Below are 19,919 nucleotides of genomic sequence, written 5' to 3'. Positions count from 1 at the left end.
GGTTTCAAAAAACGAGAGCCAGAAACTTGCTTCAGTTCAACAAGGACTGCAGGTCTTGCATAACCACGTGTCCCAAGAAGCTGTCACTGCAAATACAACATCAAATCTGGCAAGATTGACTCTGATGCTGTGTGAGCTGTGTGTGTGCTGTGTGAGACAGGGCTGTGAGGTTCATGGAGGTGCATCCTGAGGAAAATTTCCTACCATAATACTTAAATATCTGCTAGTGTCATTGGCATAAGTCTTTTTGTTTGTTTGTTTGTTTGTTTGTTTGTTTGTTTGTTTTTTAAACCATTTTAAAGGGCAGCGTCTGGCCTGTGTTTGGATCCAAGTTCAAACTGGATCAGTTTCATTTATGTTAGTGGATTTGCTGCCACATAGTATGGCTGAATTTGCCTGGCTTAAATTAGAATCACAGAATCATAGGATATCCTGAGTTGGAAGGGACCCACAAGGATCATCAAGTCCAGCTCCTAAAAGGAGTCTCCAAAAGGAAAAGATTTGTAGAGAACTAGATTTTCATCTTGATTGCCGTAATGCTGATTATCTGGAATAATTCCTTCTACCTTTCCAATTCTTATGTAGGATTGCTTCCCTTTTTGATCAGCCTGATAGGGTGTGAAGGTAGTTTGTGTGAAGTTGTCTGAGTTAACTCCAAATAAATGAATTTTGTTGATGGCAAGCAATGTAAGCACAGTAACAGAAGCAGACAACATTATTTAGTTGATTCTTGTAGCGTTATGAATACTAGAAATGGTTTGTTGTTTTTCAGCAAAACTGTTTTGAGTTAGGTGCATTCTTATTGAGTGCTGAGAATTTGTAATATTGATCTAAGCTGCTTGTATTTTTAATATATGAACTGATGTTAAATGAGTTTATGAGTTTATGAGTGACTTTTGAATATGGAAGGAGAGAAGTTTTATGTTGCTATAGGTTTAAAGAAAGCCAACCATCTGGACATGTTCATTGATTTACATGTTACTTCAATTTCTTAGATTAAAGGTATAGGTATTTTTTAAGCCTCACAGTCAATGTTGAGTCATTCACACCAGACTTTTCGTTTATTGCTGTTTCAGTTACATGTGTAGCAGAGTTCTTGTTTGTTAAACTCATGGTGTGAATAAATATCAAAGAGGTTGTTACATATATATACCTACTTCTACAGGGGTTTCCAGATCTCAACAAAAGGGTTATGACTTTGAATTAGTTTCTTTTGGTGGATAAAGAGTGACAGAGATCTAAGATATAGGGAAAAGAGACCAGAAGGGCCATTTCCTGTGTTAATGTGGTGAAGCAGCGTGAAGCTGCATCCTCTTCAGGCTACTAATCTGCTCTTGTGTCGTTTTGTTGTGCCTGTTGCAATGAACCAGGTAATGGACCTCTGCTTCTCTTGCACTAAGCATTCCTCAAGACCGTTCCACTGCTGCAGGTCCCTGTAAGCTGAATAAACAAGTAAATGTCTGACAAATGTGCAGAGTGTTTTTGCTGTGGTATAGCTGGGAAGAGGCAGCCCTGCTGGAATGGGCTTTTCTTCCTGCCTTTGAGACTTGTAGAAAGCTTATAGTGTGTCCCAGTGTAGCAGCTGTAAATCTTTTTAATGATAACTATTAATGACTGTTCTACAGTGTTGCACTGTTGATTGGAGAAAACGAAACTCCTTGGTAGAGCTGTAAGCTCTGTGCCACACAGCTGTTGACAGCAACCACTCCAAATATCCCTTTCAACAGTTTTGAAAACCCTTACCTGGGCTAGTATAGAGAAGTCATTATATTTTGTGATGGATTTGAAATTTCATATTTGGTTTTGTCAGGATTAAAATCTAGCACTCTGCCCAGTCGCAGTGGTATCCTACATACTGTCATGGAAAACTGCAGAGTACTGGATGGGCTCCTTTGGAGAGGTAAATGCTGGTTAAAGAGGAGTCATGACCTCAGGAAGTCTAGTGGTTCCCCACCTCCCAAGCCTTTTCCACAAAGATTATCAGTTGGCCAATTGAGAGCAAGAGTCTGGGAAGCCCTGGAGAGACATACAGGGGGACAGCATGAACTAAGGACTTCAGTGTCCCTAGGTCCCTTTGGCTTGACAAGCAGGCTGCAAAGAGGATGGTGAGGTGCTGCTGGGGTGGTGGTGAGAAAGCTGAATAGTTAAGATGTTCCAACTCCAGAACAATGCTAAGGACAGGTTCTGAAAACGTTATTCAAATGAATTGGCAGGAAATTCATTTCTGACATGTGCTACTCCCTGCTACTTCCTCTTTTCTTGTAAGTGCTGCTTCCCATAACGTAATATATTATTCCTATGTATTTTGCCTGGAGGAATTTTGTAAACCTTTATCAGATGAAATCTGGCCAACCTCAAAAGCTTTGGAAGATTTATTTGCAGTAAATTCTTAAATTAAGTATTTTTCTACCTCTTTCTTTGTTTAAAGAAAAACACCAGACTATATTTTTCAGGCCTCTGCTTTGAAGAATGGTGTCTATTAGCTTAGTAGCAACAGGCAAGCAATTTTTGTGTAGATGAATATTCCTTTCAAAAGTACTCAGAAGCTTAAAACCACTTACAAAATATGGATAATATTCTAAAACACTCAGGGGACGCAACAGGAATGTAAAGGACTGCAGCTATGTTGATGTAATTGAAAAAATATTTCCTCCAGAATAAATAATAATAATAAAGGCTCCATCCACATCATTCTGCTGGGCTTAAGCGTTTTGTGCTTGCAGAAGACTTCTCAAAACCTTAACTGGTTATTAACTTAAGGATAAAGTAACTCAAAAGTAAATAAGAAACTTGCTCTATTTGATGGAATGGGATAAGCTGGCCATGCATCAATACAGAATTATACAGCACTAAATATCACAGAACTTAACATACAAAATGTCAGTTATTTTTGAATGTGAGCAATTCAAAAAATAATATTTTTCTTCTGAGGAATCTGTAATTCCTCAGTAGATAAGATAAAGTTTTTATAGCTGGTTCAACATTTTTTGGTAGATTGCTTTTCCATTGGAAAAATGCTATTTTATCAAAATATAAATATCAGTTCAATGTTTTTTTTTTTTTTCCAAATTTTCTCTGAAGTGAAAAGGTTGAAAGGTTTTGGTAGTGTTATGGTATTTGATTTTACCATTTTTGGAATGTAATATTTCAGCTGATATTTTTATCAACTCTGTTGCTAGCTTTTTTTTTTTTTTTTTTCAATCTAGCTTTTGAATGACCGAAGGGGAAATATGAAAGAGGAAATTAAAAAAAAAAAAAGTGGAAATTGAAAGATTCAGAGTTTCCTTTCAATTTATGAGAACGAAACTTGATGTTGCAGTGTTTTGCATGAACCAACAATACTCGTTGCCAGTAGTGCCTCCTCCCTTCTCTCTCTGTGCCATTTTCCTCTGATTTCTAGAATAAAAGTTTTTGTATTTGCTTGTTTGTTTGTTTTTGAAACAAAAATGTTACACAGGCTGTAATATCTTTCCCATGCTGGAGAGAAAAGGCTAATGGTACATTATTGATACCCAACAGGAGAAGGCAAAGGGTAGTAAGATGTATCTTGTCACAGAGCATGACCTTAGGTACGGTGAGGGTGGAGACCTCACCCGCATTGAATCTCCCAAAACATTTTACAGTGGCACTGTCTGGAGCTTTTGGGTAATGCAGTATGCATTCAATTAAACTGAATAAATTGAATGCTGACATTTCTTGACAGCAGCTTTATCATATTGCTTGGTGTGATCTACAACATTATTTCCCAATCTTAAGAGACAAAAAACATGAAGTCTGCATGTGACCATTGCTATAGGCTTAATATTAACAAAAGAACGTTATTCTTAATGTGTACCTACCAGTTTTCTAAAGCATTTCACATGGGTGTAAAGTTTCAGCATTAGCTGTAACTTTCAATACCTAGCTGGGGGCACTGAGGAGACAGAGATGCAGATGGTTCTACTACAGGCATCGTGGTTGGGTAAACTTCTGAATAGCCAGGCTGTGGTGTCTCAGGTTGGCCACTAAAGGCCATGGGTGACTTGTAAATGTGTTCCTCCCCATTGTGGTTCAAATATTATACAGAAAATGGAACTGCGTGTTGTTAAGTGCTCAGGAGTTCTGTCCCTGGAAGGACAGAAACATGCACACTTCTGGATCTTCAGCCTGGAGGTTCCATCATGTAACTCCTGTTGCATTGTACCAAGGCATGACAGAAGTTATAACCAGCATTTTCCACCCTTTATCATCTGACTAAAATGGAAGAAACCAGCCTTCCATATATTCTACCCAGTAACTTTTAGTAGCTGTGAGTAAATGTGACCATAACCACAGGAGCAGCTTGGCTGTAACTCTAAGCCATGTGAGAGGAAAGTAAACCAAGAGTCACCTGCTTTTAAGAAGAAAGCAAGCCCTTTTCAAATATTTTCTGAAAGAATTTTGTACTCCTTGAGGTCTTTTTCTTCCTCAGAGTTTCAGAACTGAATTTCAGACCATCTTTACTATTAGGGAAAAAAACCTCACCCTAGTATTTATCTGTCTGTGCAAATCATATACTTTTTTGCTTGATGTCAAAAGCTTATATTAAGATTTTGAGTAGAACTGAGATGAATTTCTGAGGTCTCCTCTCCCCTTTCCCAGAAAAAAAAAAAAAGTATTTAAATCAAATGGGACTTTTAGCTCTGCTATGTAAGGAATTAATTTGGAGGGGAGAGAAGAGAACAGATTTCAAAAGAAGTTTCAAATCTTAAACTTCAACTTTTTAATTTGAAAAAAATAGCTCATTGATTTTTTTCTTATTTTATTGTATTCCACCTGAAGCAATTAGATATACTTAGTACCAGTAAATTATTTCAAATTACTATAAAAATGATTCCCCACCTGTTCTACATCATTTCTAAGTTTCATCTGCAAAATATTGTCAGACGAAAGAATGGCTGCTTGCAATGAGTGTCTCATGAATAATCATCACAAATGGCTTATGAGAAATCCAAAGGAAGTAGCTTCAAACCACAAATAAATTTAGGAAAGCTGGCAGCTGTTTCCAGATATATTGCTTTTCTCCTGATCACAAGGTCTTTCAAATTATTAATAGGAGTTTAATGTTGAAATTCTAGTCCACAGTATAAAGGCAGGTAAAATGTTATTGCTTTACTTGTAAAAGTGGCATGGAGACATTCTCTGGCACTTTCTAGGTTATCAGGGTGCACGTCGTATTCTGTAACAGCTTAATGATTAGGGTCTGTGAGTTGTTTTGACTGGTTTTTGCACCAGAAGGTAGACTTGATCCGAAAATTGTGTCTAAAATGGCAAGCCACTCAAAGGAAAAGGTTTAGAAATTGATGGACTGCACTGCTGCCAGAACATATGAAATGACTAACTTTGGTGTTGACTTTGGAAATGCTCTGTTCTTCCGTTAAGTGTTCTGTAAATTTTCACCAACAATCCAACTTATTAAAGTACGCTGTTCTTAGTAAGCTCTGTAATTAATTGCTGCTTGGAGAAATAGATTGATATATTGAATGTCATATGTGTCCTGATTTTTTTTTCCTTGATGTCCTGGGTAGGGAAATGAAATGCCCGCAGACCTAACATTTATTGAGCCACTCTTATATTTTCTTCCGTTAATTCTACTATCTAAGTGGTACTTCCCTGACTTCTTTTGTGCTGCCTTTAATTAGTATTTGGATGAGTTTCTTGCTAGTGTCCCTTTTATTTTCCTCCTCTTTTTCTCTTTTTTTTTTCTTCATCAACTATACTGTAATATAAATTGTCTGTCTTGCTTGGGTCTTACATTCATTTAATCAAAACAAAAATATAATAAACATATTCTTGCAATATATGGAAAACATGAAAATGAGTAAGGGTAGTTATATCTTGTGAAGAAACATGCCCACATTACGAATGCAATTAAAAAAAGAGATCTGAATTGTTGGCTTCTGAATAGCCTAAGCAATTGTGTCAGATAGTGCCTGTCATAAACTGGGAAATGAAATGCTAAATATAGAGACCTGACAAATTTTGGCCTTTTAGAGCATGAGTCTTCGCTTCAGTGCTGGGTAATCTCAGTAGCATCAGGGTAATTGAGATCAAAAATCTCGATTAGTATTTAGTTAAGTGAAACCCCTACCCTCACTTTGATTACTGACTAATTAAGAACTGTGTAAGTGGACCATTTTGTGTAGCCTGTTGGCAAACCAGGAATAGGGCAGCATCTGTTATATCCGGTCAGTTAAGCAAAAGCCATGGTCCATCTGAAACTACTCCATATAGACGAGATGCGAACATGCCTACCGGTGAAAATTAAAGTTATGCTAAAAAGACTGTAAGATGCAACATACATAATTTTAAGTAATTATGAGAGGCTGGGCAATGTGCTCTTGTTGAAGCAAGTTACAGCAGACCAATGAGTGGCTTTTTGGCCCCGTTGATCAACACATGTGTGCTTTGGTCTCTCTCGGCTTGCCAAAATGTGTTCAGCCAGCCACTCAGCCAGACTGCATTTGGTGAGTGTGATTTATCTGCCTCGAGTTTGTTTGCAGTGGAGTTTATCTGCACATGCCAAACTGGCTTTATCTCAGTTAACGTAAGTACATAAATAGACGCTGACCTTTCCAAATGTAGCAAATGGAAGGGAAGGGAAGGATGGGGTTTGGTTGCAAAGTGTTAGTTTGGCCCAAAGGCAAAAGCAAAGGGTCCAGCCACCTTAGCTCAACATCTGTTTCCAGCCTGAAGTGACAGGGCATCAATCACTTTCTGTCCTAGGTAACAGAGGAGCCGATCCAAGCACACCCCAGTGCCTTTTACAGACAGGCCCTTGGGTGTTCAAAAAAACACAGATCAATCCACTGCCATTTGGGATTAGGGGGATGTGAGGGTATGGAAGAGCAAATGTAGTTCATCTTCTGCATTGATATTGAGCAGCGCTTAAAATAGCATTAAAACCAGTGGGATTGTCATGGAGCCCACTTAAGACTGAAGGGATATGAGGTATTTTCAACAGGGTAGTTCAGCCATGAGAGTGTTTTAGCTTTGAGTGATTTTTGAATATTGGAAAACACTTGAAATAGCACAGCTGATTTATTCATTTCTATTAGCACCCCAGGCTGTATGGTTACTGAGTTGTCAATACAGGCCTACTGAGTGTGAAGAGGCCGTGACAGGGCTGGGAACGTGGGCAAGGCTGGGTGATGTGGGGCTGTGCTGTCCCCAGAGAGGGGGCCCATGGAAGTGCATCCCCTGTCAGGCAGCGAGGATGCACAGCAGAGTGTACTTGCACACGTTTCTTCTCGTTTGCTGCGCAACTGAACTTTTCTACTTCAGGAGATGTTTTTAACATCTGGAAGACACTGTTATGAATAAAGCCATGTTATGTTGTGGGACTGCAAAGCTCAGAGCAAAAAGACTCTCCTGAACCCAAAGAGGAAGAGGGCAGTGTGGGCTAGGACAACTGGAGAGGCTGTACTATACCATGGGGATTTTATGGACTTTTGGTCAGTCTTCAGCTGTTTCACAGGAACATAACTTTTCTGCTTCATAAGCTAAAAATGTCATAAGCAGAAGAACAATTAAAGGAAGTGGTTACAGATGAGAAGCTATAGGAGCAGTGAGCTTCTCATGGCTACAAGTAATTACAGGGCATATGATCTGCTGTGCTGAGGGATAAAAATACAAGTAAGAGTTAGTCCTAACCTGCCCAAAGGCACAGCAGTTAGATTTGGTTTGTTTGGTTTATGGTAGCTTTATATAATGGATGAGAAGCTAAAAGGAAGTTTTTCTCAATGCATTTCTTTTTTCCTTTTCTTTCTTTTTTTTTTTTTTCTTCTGACAGTGATCTTTTTAGTATACTAAGACTTCCACCCACAGGGCAATGAAAGCTTTGCTTCTTTGGAAGTAGGTGTCTAAACCTTGGGTAAAATTTATCCTTTATATTCTGGCCACTTATTATATATACTTATTATCAATACTTAATAACAACAAATTTTAGTATAAAGAGTCACCTTGTTCAGTCTCTAGACTTCTTAACATAAATGTGACTATATATTTTGATTATTCAGTGATTATATTGGATTATATTAATTTGCTGTATTTGGTAGTTAGATTTTTTTGGTGAAATACTTCTAAAATAGGTGTAAAATCAATACTGGTTTGTTTGAGACTAAGGTTTGACTCCATTTCATGGATGACACTTACCACTTGGCAGAAGCCTGAGTAGGGATTGATGAAAACACTACGTAATTGCATTTTTCATATAGTAGCCTGGTTTCTTAATGTGACTCATGTAAATTGTACCGGAGTGTAGCAGTATATCAAATGATGTTCAGAAAGCATTTCACCTGCAACAAAGATGTAGTACCCTTGTTCTTCCAAGTGTTCCTAATTATGGGTGGAAGAGCAGCTTAGCAGAGTCTGAAGGCTTGAAGAAAATCAGGGAAGGCTACACTACTACAGAACCTATTAAAAAGGGGTAGCATGGTTACAAATCTTGTAGGAGGATTATGTAGTGACTTTCAAAAGAACCTTTGTGCCTTCTTGCTTAGGGGGGAGTGTAAGCCCAGCTTTCCATTTAATGAGAAATCTGCTGCAATGCAGTTGAGGAGTTGACTTATGTCGCTGGGCATGGTAGATTTAAAGTCCTTATTACCTGTTATAGTATGGAGGAGAAGGACTGTGGTTCTCTTTCAGAATAAATGTTATCACGTAAATGGCTCCTGGCAGGCAAGCATTGGCTTCCAAATGGCATTTCAGGCACTGGAAAAACAACACAGTAGTACTTTTGTACATCAGGATGCACCAGAAAAATCCTGTGATGCTGGACATGCATGTGAAGTAACATTTAGCTTACTGTTGCTCATGTGAAGAATTCAGGCTGCTTCCTTTTTCTTGATCAACAGAGTCTTTTTCAGAGTTGCTAGGGGAGATGTTTTTGACAATGAAATTGGTGCTGCAGATTGTCTAATGGCCAAAAACTACCCATATGAGGTGATAATTTTGTGTGTGCTGGCTAAAGGGATGGATTGTAGTGGCAAGATAACTGAAAGCACTGGTGTCATTCCAGTTGAAATGAGTCCTATTACAATGTTTAACAGCCTTGTGAATCTGGACTTCAGTAATATAAATGAGTCCCAATGTAGAATGCTGTGACAAATAGTTCTTTCCAGCACAAAAATGGTATCTTTTTTTTTTTTTAAAAGACTATCTTAGACACTTCCATAAACAGTGGGCCTTTGGGGCTGGTGACATTTAGCAGTGCTAGTTCAGGTATGCTATGTGCAAGGGCAGCTTACATATATTCTGTCTGGCTTTGCAGGTGTTTTCAAGGAAGAATACTTAAGAATACCAAGACTATGGTTGAGGCTCACTGGCTTTAGTGCAGTCCATCAGTCCCAGGAAGGCTGCTGCAGGTGTTCACAGGATGTTTTCTTATAAAAAAATGTTTTCTTATTGTTGCTTGCATCTTTGCCAGCAACATATGCACATTTCTAAGTGAGCCATTGATCTATAAGCTGAAAGTCAGTCACAAAATCTCAGGGTCAGGGTTAGACTGGAGGTTCAAGGTTCGTGGATGTCAGCAGACTGGCTGCAGCACAGCTACCTGAATATTGCCTCATATAGACTATGTTTCCAATGCCTGTATGTTTCTCTGTGTAAAATTACTGGCTTAATCATCTCCAATTACAGAAAACTCAGATGGAAGGCACTGGATTCCAGATGGTCATTTGATCAGCTGGGAATTCCCTGAATTATATCCCAAATACTGCTCTGTGAAAGCAGTAATGTTTTCTAAGAACTCCGAGTCACACAGATGGACTTAGGTATCTTTGTACTCTGGTGTGGGAATTGCCCACTACAGAAAGAGCAAAACATACACATGTTGAGGGGCCTGGCTTTTCCCTTTTTTAAGAAAACATGCCTATGTGAGAAAAGGTAGAGAGGTTTTCTTCATGAATACACTACCTGTTTTGGTGTGAAGGAGTAGTACCTGTGGATGGAAAGCCTGATGTAAAACAGCTCTTGGAGGTCAATTGTCTTAGCAAGAGCCTACTGCCTCTGTCTACCTACTGCTGACCCAGCTAGTCTGCCTAGCACAGGAGTTGTATAGCTAAGGGTAAGCAGATGAAGTCCATAATTCCTTGCATCCTGTGCTTGATAAGTGTTTTATCAAGCTTTATTTTATCAGGCTTTTGTTTTAAGACAACATCTAGATTCATGGAACAATTTACGCAAAAGTGTATTATACTGAGAAGCAAATGTGTTGCCGTCTCATGTTGATGGGGCTATCTAGTCAGCCATTCAGTCAGATAGGGATTAATGTACTACGTAATGCTGATAGAACAATTTCTGATGTGTATAACATCTTCTTACTTACGGTTTTATGGGGTGTAACCAAAGTGTCTGCAACCTATTAAGTCCTATGGTAATGAGGCTTTCCTACAGAGACCAAAGGAGAAAAGTCAGTGTGGTGAAGGTGATAGCAGCGACACTAACATTCCTGCAACCATCTGTGGTATACATAGGCAGGGCAGTGCTCTCAAACATCCCTCCTTGCTCACCTTTTTTGTAACACCTCACTGATTTTGTTGTATCTAGTTAAGTACATAGTTGGCTGCAAACTTATGCTGGGGAATGCCTGGCAACCACACATGTTGACTGGGAATATGCTTGTTAGCTCCATCCTGTACCTGCTGTACTAGGACAAACAGCACCAGTTATAAAAGAACAAGTGCTCCAGATGTATCCCCTCAACTGGGAGACACCAAACAGAAATCAACACGAGCAAGCCTGTTTTCATACAGTTCCTTTTGCACTCAGAAGACCCCACAAAGAAGTGCATTCAGTCACAGCACGTAATCCAGACATAAAGCACCCTTTATAATTTTACTTTTACAAAGCTAGGTTTTTAGGGGAAAAAGCCTTGCATCTTCACATAGGGATTCACTAGGCAGTGCTACACCAAAATACAGAGGTACTGATGTCGCGTTCTGATGGTATCATGTTGAAACCTGCACAGAACAGTTGTCTGTTGCGGGGGGGAAGGAGGAGTATTCAGAGGTCACAGCCCTCTTGCCTCTGCCCCATGGCAGACAGCTCTACCTGGGCTGTACCTGAAAGATATTGTCTAATAAATGATTACAGCTTCCACTAATGGGAATTTCACAGACAGTCCATTCCACTACTTCTCCATCCTAACATGTGGGATGCATTTCCTGATGTCTAACTTAGGGTTACCCCATAACATAAGATTTTTTTTTTCTTATCTTTTCCCCATATGACTGCTAACAAGACTCCCAACAGTCTTTTTCTCTAGGCTAAACTTTTCAATCAGACCATTTATTCTAACGCACTGAACATTTTTGGTTTTCTGATTGTTTGTAAGGAAGATGTGTGACAACTGTGTGGTGATGTTAAAAAAAAATATCAAGGGAAAAGCACTTTATACTCTGAAGGGCAGAACTTACTGGCACCTTTTTGCTATAACAGGCTTGTGTTTAGTGTTGCTGTTTATTCCTGTAGCCAAAGATCACTGGGTGTTGCTACTAATGAGGAAAACCTAGTGACCTGACAGACACGCACAGCTTTCTCCCTGATAACAAAGATAACTCAATAACTGAGGTGTCATCATCTTTCCAGGGTAAGATCTCTGCAATCACAGCTCTGACGGTCTGTTTCAGCTGATCTTGTCCATCAATCCACCTCAGTAAATGTTATGCTGCTGGAGACAGACAATTGTTAATGGTCAGCGCTCTACCCAGGGGACACAGTGAAGATTGCATGGAGCTGCTATTGTACCTCTATTTCTCAGTTTATAGAGTCAGACTGAGTTAGACCTGCCAGCAGGGCATGAAACAATAATAAGCAATACTTTGTTAATAGTTTTTAATTAGGTTGTGACTGTGACAAGAATGTAGAATGGGTATGCAGAGTGTGTTCTATATTTTAGGTAGGCTAGTCTTTTTGTAGGCAGACCATTTTATAGTTATTCATCCATTCAGACATCTCCAGCCTTTTCCTTAATCTAAAATCCACTGGCTTGTCTCGCATCCTTTCCCTTGCTGCAAGACTTGGCATATGCACAGTGTAGCTTGTTGTTCAGAAGCAATGCTGCGAATTTAAGTGATGGGATTAGGCTTAATAGCAGACAGTTTAGGTGAAAGGAGACAATAAATGCAAAGGCTACACAGATCTATTCTGTGATCCAATACTATGCCAGAAGGAGAAATGAGAAAGCCAGAGATAAATAATCTTTGGTATGACTATGATGCTCTTTATAGCAATTCCCTCAAGCACTTCACAGTCATTCCAATTCAATGTATGGTGTTGTTGCACAGTAAAATCTATTCCTAGAAACCTCTGCAGACAATTAAAATGATCAGTTTTGCATAGGGAATATGTGGAGAAGAAATACTGCAAAACTCATTCTTCCTGTGCAATAAACAGATATACATGATGATCCACTATCCCTTTTGCTTTACACATGCAAAGAAAAGAAGAAAAAAAATAAAGGAAGAGGCCTTGGGGACCCTTGTGATATTCTGGACCATATGTGAATATAGCAGATAGGAGCTCTTCTCTGCTCCATGTCATTAAGCAAGGCCTTTGGAAAGTGGGACCACATCAGTTTAAGATCTTCAGCAGTGCTTTCCTAGCTCTAGTCTTGACAGAATTTCTGTATTTTCAGTTGCTCAGTTTAGGGCCTGTTCTTCAAGTGTTATCCAGGGCTGGCACGTCCTCATCCTAGCATGGCAGCTGTGACTGTGATTGGCACAGCAGTTGTACTCATCTTTTCAAGGCAGTCCCTCAGTGAGAAGTGTGGGTGCTGGCTTGTTATGCACCCAAAGAAGCATGGTGGGGAAACTACCTATTTCGCAACACAGAGTGTTGCTGAAGTGAAACATGGTTGTGTCAAAGTCAATAGCAGAACTCCAGTTGACTTCAGCACGGCCAGGATTTAGTCAACAGTATCCACTTACTGAATACAGTTCATCTAGGGACATGTAGGTTTGGTTTTGTGGCTTCTTTCTGGGTGACATAAAAAAAATACTTTTTTTTTTCTTCCTCCAGTTCTTGGCTTTTACTAGCTTTTCCCTTTACTGAATGATTTATCTTGTTCATCTAGTCCAACTGAAAAATATTGTTTTTTCACTGACCTTGAGTGAAAGTGCAAGGCAAATTAGAATCAGCTCTTCAGATGAGGTAAAACGGAGCCTTTTGACATTATTCGTCTTTGTGTCCATCCCAACAGACAACATCCTTTATGTTACCCATGCCAATAAGCAGGGTATTATCGTTGACTCAGTGAGTCACAGAATCATTAAGGTTGGAAAAGATCATCTGGTCCAACCATCACCCTACTGCTACTACTACTGTCACCCACTAAACCATGTCCCTAAGCACCGGATCCAACCTTTACTTGAACACCCCCAGGGACGGTGACTCTACCACTTCCCTGGGCAACCTGTTCCAATGCCTGACTGTGCTTTCTGAGAAGAAACGTCTCCTAATTTCCAACCTAAACCTCCCCTGGCGCAACTTGAGGCCATTCCCTCTAGTTCTGTGACTAGTTACCTGTGAGAAGAGGCCGACCCCCAGCTCCCCACACTTTCCTTTCAGGTAGTTGTAGAGATTCCTGGCAAACAGTCTACGTGCAAGTCTTGCAGAATCTTTACATGCTTTTCTAGTTGTCTGTCTCTCTCAGTGAGCTGTTCTTACTCTAAAGCTGTTAGTTTTGTAGGGCAAAGGCAATATTTTTTGTATGTCTATACGCTGGCTGGAACCATGGAGTCCCAGTCTGTGCACACAGACAGTGCATGTAATGATCAACATTACCATATTAAAGTGGGGTCGCCCATAATTTTTTTGACTTCTGTTTTTCATTTTGGTTTTAAGAGGTACAGAGATCCTTGGCATGTGACCCAGTGAGAGAAGAGAAATCACATCTAGGGCCCTGGTTTCCTGAGGCAGTAGTGGAAATGTTATTTTTCAAAAGCTTTTTCTTCAAAGTGGCTCAGATACTATCCTTCTCGGGTGTGAATTTATCCTGAATTTTCATGAGGAAGCTCAGATTGCCGTGTGTTTTTTTTTGTTTTCAAACTGAATATCTGATTGCTCTGGAACAGACCATCTGAGAGTGAAAAAGATGCAGAGGAAAACTATGTAGTGATAATTAGCAATGGTTGCTTTTCTTTAAAGTTTGATATCTGCTCCCACTGGACACTTGTAAGGCTGAATACTATTCTGAAACCTGCTGTTGTGTGAAGCCTACAAAATAAAAAGCTTCTTCAGTGAAGCTCAGAAACTTTTTTTTTTTTTTTTTTGTAATTTCAAAGGTGCTTCTTTCATCAGAGATGAAAAATCTGGAGGCAAAGTCAGAAAGTGTTTGGGGCGGTTCTACTCCAATGTAAATGAGAGTCTTCCTGATGCCTTTATTGCTAGCGTTTTGATCCTTCAAGGAGCATAGCTATCAAACTCCTGATTCACAGTAATTAGGCATGCAAGAGATTATCCCTGTTTTTATTCTTTTAAATGTAAGCTTTCAGCCCTTCTTTCCATTTTACAAGCACTCTAAATATCCAAGCATATCCAATATTACTCTTATTAACCATGTACACTTGAATTTCATACTGATTTGGTTTATACAATGCATGTTAATAACTACATCCGTTATTCTACTTTTTGCCTACATTTTTTTTTTCTTCTCCTACTTGTGAGTACTTCTGGGTCTGCACTTTGTGTAGCTTTGCACTTTATTCTCTTTGCCAGCCTTAGTTGAGGGTTACATTTGTGTAGGATAAGGTAAACTGAAAGGCCGACTTGACCTGACAGAGGCAGTAATGACATTACTAACTCACTTTTGAGGATTCTAGCAAAATGCTGATTGGACTGGGAATGAAGATTTATTGTAACATGCTCTCTGTGAGCGTATATTTACAAAAAAAGTTAACTTGTAAAAATGGCACCTTCTTACTCAACAGAAATTGAGGACTTCTCTCATTTCCCCAAGATTGGTCTTTTCACTGAGAAAAGTGAGTTTTTGTTCCTGTCATTCCTTCAGAGCACATACATGTACATCTACAGAAAAGCAAGTTAAATTGTGTATTTTGCCATGCTCCTAACTAGTGCTGCCAGCTTGATGGTTTTCTTTTCATCATACATTTGTTGGGTGCTAAGATTTTACATGACTCTGTTATCTACTCCATAGAGAGAATCTCTGTACTCTTCTCCATAGAGCTGACAATTGCACAAAGCAGATCAAAATCAAACCTGATTTACAAAGTCATCTAACGCAGGTCTTGATTTCAAAAATTATGTGTTCTAATAATAATTCACTTTGTCTTTAAGCCTGTAAGAGCAAAACTCTGCCTTGCCTGTTGAAACAGGATCCTTCTGTGCCTGGTGTCTGACTGAAGGGGAAAAATGTAAAACCACTGTAGACATATCTGTGCTTAATCCTATTACAGGTAAGAGAGTGAGACCAAATCTGTATTTTAAAAACCCTATGTGTTCCAGTGTACTCTTGTGTTAGCTCAAAGAGAATTGCCGTCTAGAGTGTGCCCTTGGACCAGTGTCCCCTTTTCTGTGTAAGACTTCAGTCTTCTTTCCTGCTTATTTTACAGCAGTGTAACTTCTCTGGCGACTGTGGGGTTACATCTCTTCTTACTGCTGCAGGAGTTTGGATCCTGTATAAAAATGAGACAACCTCCTTCTGTTTAAGTACTAGTGTAATTTGTATACCTGGTGTGAAATTCAAAGTGTGTATTCATTCTAGAAATGAATTACAGCTTTTCGTTGTCAATTTTTCAACTATAGAGTGATGTACTCGTGATTGGTGTCAGATAGGGTTTGCAGTTGTTTTCCTATTGCCTATTCCTTTATTGTGTGGTTTTTTTTTTTTTTTAATTTTCTCAAGGTAATAATGTGTAATAATGTTCTCCTGTTATTTTGATAGCTTTATTGTGGATTTGAAGGTATAAAACCACAGATAAAATAAACTTTGTAAAGGGAGGTAATATATATATACATAGATATACATAGATGTATTTTTACTAAAGCAAGGTAAGTGTAGCTATTGTAGTGCACACTTTCTCTGCAGAGGCCACAATACAGACTTTACTGTTGTCCTCTGTTTTAATTTTTGGATGGGGAAACAATTTTCTAAGATGATTAGTAAAATTTAGAACAGAGCTACAGGTTAATTCACATATTTTTAATGCTTTTTAAATATTGGTACATTCTTCATTTACATAATCTAAGCCACAGAGTTTACAGTCTTTCCTGGTATAACTCAGCAATTAAAGAGGGACTCTTTTCCCTTTCAGATTAGTGGAATTTAAACTCCTCTTCTGTGCTGGATGCACTAACTTCTGAAATTTAACTGGCTAGTTTCTAAATTTCATCAAGCAATGTAAAGTCAAAACAGGCAGAGTATTTACTTATCACAGACAATAAAAGGTGAAATGAGGATTCTGCAGAATGACTACACATTCAGTCAGGGCTTTTGATTAGTTGGCATTTACCTAGCTTCAGCTGAATTACGTGTTTCTTTTGTTTATTGCTCCATAATTAGAATCTTGTTGCTCATACATATTTTGTGATTTTTTTTTTTTTTTTTGCCTTCAGTGAGGCGTTCTCTGTTATGGCGTTGCCCTATTTTAGTCATTGTTTCTTCTTGCCTGCCTGAATGTGCAATATCCCCTCTTGTCATCCTTCTCCCATAACTTTTAAGATTATAGGTACATTACAATTTCTTTCTCTAATTTTCTCTCTTTTTTTTTTAAATATTTTTGATCTTTTTTTAGATCACGAAACTACCATGCGCAATTCTGAGTCCTTTCAGTTAATGTATTATGATATTTGTCTGTGGAACTTTGAAGAAATTTTGATATTATTTAAATATTCTGCAGATAAAATTTTTGGAAACCGTATGAAATTATTTTGTTAAACATCTCATTGGCAGGCCACTTATGGCTCATGTTGAAATCTCCTTTAAGCTTGAGTAAATACAGAAAACCTAAGATGTGTAGCACTCACAGTTTGACAGTAATCCAAATCAGTCACTGTAACAGCCCTTTTACCTGTCAATTTAAGAAGTTTCTTCAACGTTCTGGCAAATGGGTCAACATCCCATCATTTATTGTTGTACTTCCAAGGAAGCTAAATGCATTATAACTTGCAAAAATTTGACAAGTATGTGTGTGGCTTTAATGAGTAGCCTTTTCACCAGAATTCATGAAAGTTCTCTTTCAAGAAGCATTTTCTCTGAAATTACACTTTTAGGGCCTTTTTCATTTCACTAACATATGCCTAAGTACCATTTACTGGCACGGTTCTCCAAATTCCTGTCAGAAGGAGTCAATTTAAAAAACACGGTTTTGTACTTTTAAATTTGTCTTTTGATTGCCATATCTGTATGTTTTTCCTTCAACAGATGTCTAGCTACTTAGTCAAGGGAGAAAAAAGCTGTCTCTGCAAAAAAGATGAGCTGAGTAAAAATTATTTTTTTTTTTTAAACTTTGACTGAGTGTTAAGAGCAATTTACACTGTGCATTGATATTCTTCCCACATGTTTGGGACTTCTAGGGAATCATCTGTGATAGTTTCATTTGAATGAGGAATAGGAACTTTAATTTGAGGAAAGGAACAGAAAATAAATCAGTTCCAATAGAGTCTGTATTGCAGCTTGTAGGTTCCCTGTGATGTCAAATTCCTATTGCCTGTGCTTGGAGCACCATGAAAAGGCTGCTTGCAGATCCTAAGCTGAGATGTGATGATTATTATTCTATCAGCCACACTTACTTAACATCTTTCTTCAGATATTTTTGACACCTACAGGTGCAAAGTGCTCTGTGTCATCATTTCGAGTGCAGGAGACTTTTAAAGGCAGCAGGAACCCTTTAACCCAACCTGACCTCCTGAGTAACTCCAGCTGTAGGGTTGCATTGAGTGATTCTTCAGTACAGGGGTGATGCTTCAATTGCAGTGTTGAGGCTGCAGTTGCTGTGCTGCAGCACAGGCGCTGCTTCTGGATACAAAAGTCTCTTTATGTTTACCATACCCTTAGCAGTATGTTCCAGTAAATAACTGCTGCGTTCAAAAGTCTGTATCTTATTTCCACCATCCTTGGGAATAGAAATGTGGGAACAGAACTACTGGCTTTGCCTGCCAGACTCGCAATAACAAAATACATCACTATAGATTAAAACATAGATTTTTAGAAAGTTTGCTATCAGGGTCTACCATGCAATGAGACACATGAAATATATTACTTCACCAGATCACTCAAATGCATGAACAATCAAAATATAAATGAAATAAAACACACATCCAGATTGCAATCAGAATACTGAGAACATGAGCCATGATCCTAAATGTAAAGTTCACTGTAGAAAAATATAGTTTTTATAGAGAATACATTTACATTTATATTTCTACCCACAGGCTGCCTGAGCTGTTTATTGAAAGATTGATTTTCTTTCCTTTTGTGCTTTAGGTTCTTTAGAGCGTTACTCTGGCTGTGCAAATGGGTAGGAATTACATCACTGTTTAGAGACAATGAAAATCAGGATCTATTGGGTGTACTATCAGCTGTGGGTAGCATATTACCTCATCTGCTGGGTCAATAAAGAAAACTTGCTTTTCTATTATGTTTATTGCAAGATCATTGCAATATTTGTTCCTTCATTTATGCTTGTTGTCTCAACTTGATTCATTGTAATTTCAACTATTTACTGCTTATCTCTAGCCATAATAGTAATAATAGTCTCTTATCATTACACACTCTCTCTCTAGGTATAAATATTATATATATATATAAAATTACATCATTCAATACTTTGGAAGTAATTGACAATATTGTATCTAGCAAAGAAATTTGTATTAAAAGCTCTCCATGTTATGGCTTGATATTTTTTCCTTATGTACACATGCATCTGTTTAGGAATTACAGATTTTTATTTTATTTTTTTATAGGTGTGAGCTTTACATTAGAAGTTTCCTTCATATTGACCAGACCTACAGGCCTCAGTCAAAATCTAAACCTATTTTCTTTGTTTTTTCTTGCTTTATTTTTAACTTTCTCTTTTTCTTCATCTTGGAATACATTTTTGTATGTTGCAAGCAGGAAGGAAGGGAAAAATGCCCAATGCCAGCTGCCTGAGATCATGCTTCCTGCTCTGCGATGCTCTTTGAAAGCTTGTCTTTTCACCATTTACTGACTCAATGTATGAAACCATGTGCAACTCTTCCCTGCGTTAATCAGTGTGAAGAGGCAAGGGGGAGCTTGTGGGGAAGTTAACTGTACAACAGAAGCGTATGTGACTACATGTGGTATTAGTGAGAGGTTTCTGGGAGGTGAGGCTGCAACTCCTGGTGGAGTGGTGTTTCACTGGGTTTCTCTGAGCACAAGAGAACATGACACACAATCGTGACACACAGTCACGTGGCAGCTTCTCTTTCTCTTTAACACCCCCTGTGCTTGTCAGGCAAGCTCACTAAGGATGAAAATTCCTAATGCAGGAGGATGGCCAGCTTGTATATTGATGGTCCCATAGTGGGGAAATGTCATGTAGGAGGGGACACATACGTGAGTCACATTTGTAATATCTGAGGCTTGAGAAGCCTGAGGAAATGTTTCATCTCAACCCTAGATGACATGAAAGGATATGGCTCCTGCCCTAAGACACGTGGATTTTGTTCTTGTTCTGTTGTGGGATGAAATCTCTGGGTGTGCAGTGAGTTCTTAGCTCCATGTAGCTTAGCTCCTGTTCTGTATCAATTACTGCGAGTTCAAATGGAGCTGTAGCATTTATTTGAGGTATGGAGTTTAAATGTCTGAATTGTAAGCAGGAATAGAAATTATTTAAACAAAATATTGTAGCCTGTGACCCACAGCTTTGCTGAACTAGATGTGAAAGACTTAACCATTTTGAATCCTAATGTGGAAC

The 19,919-nt window shown here is 38.6% G+C and overlaps 1 protein-coding gene across 5 annotated transcripts in view; it reads left to right on the top strand.

The window, feature by feature from the left end:
• ST8SIA1 (ST8 alpha-N-acetyl-neuraminide alpha-2,8-sialyltransferase 1) overlaps positions 1-19,919 on the top strand; it is a 139,231-nt gene that overhangs the window by 30,765 nt on the left and 88,547 nt on the right. The gene's annotated exons all lie outside the window — the stretch shown is intronic.

Source organism: Anas platyrhynchos, chromosome 1 (assembly GCF_047663525.1).
Source record: "Anas platyrhynchos isolate ZD024472 breed Pekin duck chromosome 1, IASCAAS_PekinDuck_T2T, whole genome shotgun sequence".
NCBI lineage: Eukaryota > Metazoa > Chordata > Aves > Anseriformes > Anatidae > Anas > Anas platyrhynchos.
Note: the sequence above shows the minus strand (reverse complement) of the source record. Positions and strands in the feature narration are given on the sequence as shown.